The sequence below is a fragment of the Schistocerca piceifrons genome, chromosome X, assembly GCF_021461385.2.
Source record: "Schistocerca piceifrons isolate TAMUIC-IGC-003096 chromosome X, iqSchPice1.1, whole genome shotgun sequence".
In the NCBI taxonomy this organism is placed as follows: Eukaryota; Metazoa; Arthropoda; class Insecta; order Orthoptera; family Acrididae; genus Schistocerca; species Schistocerca piceifrons.
This window is the reverse complement of record NC_060149.1, coordinates 406,667,044-406,673,043: the sequence shown is the minus strand read 5'-3', so window position 1 is coordinate 406,673,043 and position 6,000 is coordinate 406,667,044.

The following is a 6,000-nucleotide window of genomic DNA, read 5'->3' as shown; positions in this document are numbered from 1 at the left end:
AGTTCTCATAATCTCACAATAATAAGCCATAAAATTGACTAAAGTATGAGAGGTGTGGATTAGAAAAAATTTAAAATCAAGTGCACATTATGCTACTATATGTTACTCTAAGTCATAACTGTCTGAAACTGGTTAAACTTGAAAGATTTAGATCTTTTCCATTTGCAAAATAGCAAAAACTCAAGATGTGCAGTAGCATAGATTTACTAATCATTACATTATGAAAAAGAAATATAGTTGCCATCACATAACTTAATTACTATTCAGATTAAAATTATGGGGATGGAAGTTGTACCAGATCATCTCTACTCCACTCTGAGCACTACTCTCATGCAAGCAGAAAATTAAGTCATCACAAAATCAGTATGTGTTACCAGATGGTTGACCTGTCTGAATAATATTCACATCACTCTTGCACCACAGTTATCAGTTAATCGGCAAGCTTACTGTTCTTCATTCGAGTATTATTACTTTATGCTCATAATTCCTCAGAACACAAATAGAAGTTTTTCAGATAATGTATAAGTCCAATGATGCAGCATTGTATGACTTGTACCTCACTAAAGTATTGTTCTTTCTGTTGAGCTCATTCCCAGCTGCATTGTCATGAATTGCACAATATACACAGTACCCAATGTTGCCTAGTTCAAAAATAGATCCTCCATGCAGTTACACCACATTTGTTTGTATACAGTTACCTTTTTCATTAATCATGTCTGCCAGCTCCATTATTTTACTTACACTTCTTACCTTGTTAGGTTGTGGAGTGCATTCCCAAAAAATATCCCTACTGCAGAGACAGGCTCCCTAACCATTAAGACCTAACATGGTTCATTATTTTATTATTTCCTTATCACTTCATTAACTAATAAATAAACACCTGCTCTGTTTATCCAGTGCAAAATTGACTCTACTGAAAAACACTCCACAGTAAAAAATCCTTATGCTAAGGCAAACTTGACTCTCTTTACTGATCAGACAAAATTATCAATTAGAAAAACTATTATTTCACTGTATTCCATCAAATTGCTTAAGACTCTAGCCTGAAGGGTGATATACATACAAACCTTGTTTATTCTTTCCTCACACGAAAGGCAGGGCCCAGAATCCAGGGAACCAACTAGCAAGAAGACGCCACCCACACCTCAAACCATGAGGATTTTTTACAGCTAACAATACTAGATGTAAAAAAGAGGTAAGTGGTCAAGCAAGACACAATATAGCCCCTGCTTCATACTTTAAATTGTTCCATCAGAATATTCAGTCTCTTTCCAATAAAATGAATGAAATACAAATCTTGTTAAATGATATGAGTGGTATTTCTGTTTTATGCTTTACTGAGCACTGGCTAAATAAAGACATGATAGAACTAGCATACCTACCTCAGTTTAAATTAGCTGCCACATTTTGTAGAGAAGTACTCAGGCATGGTGGTAGCTGCATATATGTTCGAGTAGATATAGACTTCACTAACGTAACCAAATTTGACAGCTTATCTAAAGAAAGAGACATAGAACTCTCAATAGCAGAACTGCCAACTAGCAATTCTGTAATCATCTGTGTATATAGGTCACCAGAGGGCGATAAAAAAGTTTTTTTATAATCGTATGGAAGAGCTGTTAGAGGACTTCAACACCCTTAAAAAAAGAAAATATTATCATATGTGGAGGTTTCAATGTTGATTTCTCCAAACCCAGTAAATTTAAAGATGAAATCAAAGGCTTACTGAAGTCCTTTAACCTAAAACCAACTATAACCAACCCAACTCATATAACCACTACTTCTGCAACAACCATAGATCAGGTGTTTGTAAACACAGATAAATATATCTGCAACACACAGACTGCAAACACTGGTTTTAGTGACCACAATGCACAAATACTAACAATCGCTATTCCAGGAGACACGAAAGCCCAGAAAACTATACCTATTGTGAGGAAGTTTAATAATGAAAACATAGATTACTTTTGTTCTCTCTTGAGAAGAGAAATCTGGACTGATGTTTACAGTTCAAACAGCACAGATGACAAGTTTGATAAATTTATGGCCACATACAAACATTTTTTTTGACATAGCCTTTCCTAAACAAACGTCACTTATAAATTCTGTGCACGAACCAAATAAATGCATCACAACAGGAATAAAAATATCATGCCAGAATGAAAGGAACTTATATGAATGCTCAAAGCAAACCACAAATCCTGTATTTATCAGCTACTTTAAACAATATAAACGAATACTTAGACAAGTTATAACAAAAGAAAAGAAAATGGAAAATGACAAACAAATAAAAAATTCCAGGAATAGGACTAAAGCAACCTGGAGTATCATAAAAAGAGAAACAGGTACTACATCATTAGCCCACAAAAATATAGAACTTCATAAAAACAACAATAAAATAATCAACCCCACAGTAGTGGCTAATAAATTTAAAAAATACTTTTCTAATGTAACACATCACCTGATTACCAAACATTACAACTCACAACCAGACAGCAATACACTCCAGTCAGATACAAAAATTCTTACAAGAACCCTAGTCATGTCTTCAACAACACCTGTGGAATTATCTGTCATTATAAAAAGGTTACCCAATAAGTATTCAGCAGGTACTGATGAAATACCGGATATTATTGTCAAAGCAGGTGTAACATCTATTGTAGAACCATTAACAGATATTTTCAATTCATCATTCGTGAGTGGTATATTCCCGAAAAATCTGAAAATGGCAAAAGTGACACCACTGTACAAGAAAGGGGACAAACATGAAGCTGAAAACTATAGACCTGTATCAGTATTGTCAGGCTTTGGTAAAATTCTTGAAAAACTATTTCTTAGAAGGCTGACAGCCTTTCTAAATAAAGAAAACATAATAAGTGATGCGCAACACGGAATCAGAACTGGCAGATCAACACAGTCAGCTATTTATACCTTCTTAAATGAAATTCTAACTGCAGTAGATAATAAGCAACATGTGTCTGGCATATTTCTTGACCTTAGTAAAGCCTTCAATGTAATTGATCATAATACTCTGTTGCAGAAGCTAGGTAATTATGGAATACGAGGCCTGCCAAACAAGTGGATACATTCCTACCTTCATGACCATCAACAGATCACTCGAATAAAATACAAAGACATTAAAACACAAAAAATTGTAATTTTTACAGTAATGCACAAAAAAATTGCATATGGAGTTCCTCAAGGGTCAGTCCTTGGGCCAATTCTTTTCATTCTTTATGTTAATTATTTGTCAGAAAAAATAACTAAAGGGACAACAGTACTTTTTGCAGATGATACAAATATCCTAATCAAATCACGTGATGAGGAAAGACTACAAAAAACAGCTATTGGTATAATACAAAATTTGACACAATGGCTCAGAACAAACAAGCTAATAATAAATAATAATAATAAAAAAAACAGTGACAGTCAATTTCCACAATTCACAGAAACTACATCCTGCAAGATCAATTTTTAAAATTGATGGAAAAACTGTCTCATCTGTGAGCAACACATAATTTTTAGGTATACATATTCAGCAAAACCTAAAATGGGAGACACATCTTAACCATGTAAATAAAAAGCTAAACACACTTACGTACGCAGTAAGAATCCTCGCACAAAATTCAAGCCGTGGGTCTGTGATCACAATGTACCATGGTAGTATTCAGTCACTGCTGATGTACGACATTACCTTTTGGGGGAACTCTGTAGATACAAACAAAACATTTAGGTTACAGAAAAAGATTGTTAGAATAATAAACCATGCTAAGTACAGAAACTCCTGTAGATCAATATTTAAAAATCTCAATATACTGCCTCTTCCTTGCTTATATATGTATGAAATATTAAATTTCACAAAAGGAAGTATTTTAAAAGATGAAAATATCTTCAAGCATAACTGTGATTACCACCCTCATGATACTAGGCAGAAGCATTATCTGCATGTCAATACAGTAAGTACAAACATTTGTAAGAGAGGAGTGTATCATACTGGCATAATGCTGTACAATCACATGCCATCCTATTTCAAACAGATGCAAAATTTACAAAAGTTTAAAGTGAAACTGAAAGAGTACTTACTTGCTTGACCACTGCTTCTATTCTGTTTCCGAGTTTTTAGAGTACCAGAAAAGTGTAGTGTAATTGCTCAAATATTCTTAATAAGTCTATCATTTTATTTTATTATATTAAATTTGTCATCAATATTAAACATGTATTGAATAATTTTCAATTATTTATCCTTTCAAAATAACAATGTGTATGATGTTGTATATACTGTACCAACCTGAATTGTCCTACATCGTTTGTGCGAAATATGTACCTAAACACGATTTACAGGACCAATAAAGAAATACAAATACATTACACCAGGCAACTATGTTTAAAGTTGTAATTCTGTACTCTTAGAAAAGGCTGTACCATGACACAGACAGATAGTTACCTCCATATACTGATTGCACTGAACACAACAACTTCTGTTATACCACAATTAATATTAAGAGCTATTATTCAAGATGATTTTTACTGCATATTGCCTCTGCTGCTGCACCAGTGAGCTGATTACTTCACGTGTTAATTATATTCCACATATGCTGACACCTTTTATTTTCTGTTTACCTTACCTCTTTGTTTGACTGAAATTCTTTAATCATGGTACCAATTTACTTTCTTCCACCCTCTTATGACTCCATTACTTATAGCTGCTAACACCACATTTATTTATATATCACTGGAAAAACTTATTCTAAAATATTTCTAAGCTTACGTAGTATCCTACTGTACAAAATCACATGAAAGTAGAAGAGAAAATGTTTCTGAGTCACTTGTAAACTACAGATAGGATAGTAGAAGAGTTTGACTGTCTCAGGAAACATGAAAAATGAGACAGACAGCTGGGGTAAGCATTACCACTACATAATAAATCCAACACAGAATGTTGAACCCCCTACTTGCTTGTAGTCATCTTATTACTATCATTTACATAACCCTTACCAGTGATTACAGCACATTTATATATAAGTGGCTCTTCACTACCTGCTCAAGTGTGAAGCAAAACTAGAACATTAGCTAGTTTAAATGGTTTGATCCAGAATTAAAATCATCTCCTCCATTTCTTTTGCTAGAATTTTGGCTACCGTTTCTGTGTCCATTCAGGCTATCCTCCACCCAACTATCCCTTGAATTTCTACTGTAATTAGTCCTGTTCATCCTATTTACCAGAAATTCTCTCCCTGATTGATTATTGTCATCAAAATTCCTCCTATGATCTTCCACTGAGGACTACACCCTGTCTACTTTATCAACATAATTCTAGAAATTACTAATATTGCCCCTAGGGGCAGGTACAAGCAATGCTCTAACTTTCTGAGGCAACTTAGTTTCTAAACCCATAATTACTGTTTCACTAACTAGCTCCTTGTGCAAATATTTCAGTTTGTTTATCCAAAGGTAACAGAAATCTTTAACAGTACCCTCCTAGAGTCAAATCTCTCTTCTCCTCAAAATATCCTCAAAATTCTCTGCTGCTTCCCTTTGGACCAATATTAATCTAAAATGCTTTCTCAAAGCTTTTCCATGAAGTACAACTATCAGTTACCTGAGCTGCCCATCCATAAGCATCCCCTTTCAAAAAGCCTCTCACAAATGACATTTTCTCTTTGTCATTCCACATTTTAGGCAAATCATTAAATTCCCTAATGAAATTCAGAGGTTGCACTTCCCCATATGGTTCAAAATTATTAAATTTCTTATAACTAACAAATGAAGGACTGTTTGGGACACTACATACTCTACGCTTTGGATTTTATACCTCTTCCATCTTTTTCTCTATTCCAGCCAATTTTGACTCTACATTTTTATTTACTTTTAAAAGTTTTTCCTCTACCACTGCTGCACATTTGGTTTCTGCCTCTGTTTCCAAATCATTCTTAATCTGATCGATTTGGTTCTCATGTTTAATCCTGTTTCCAGCACAAAATTTCCTGGCAGCTTTGACTT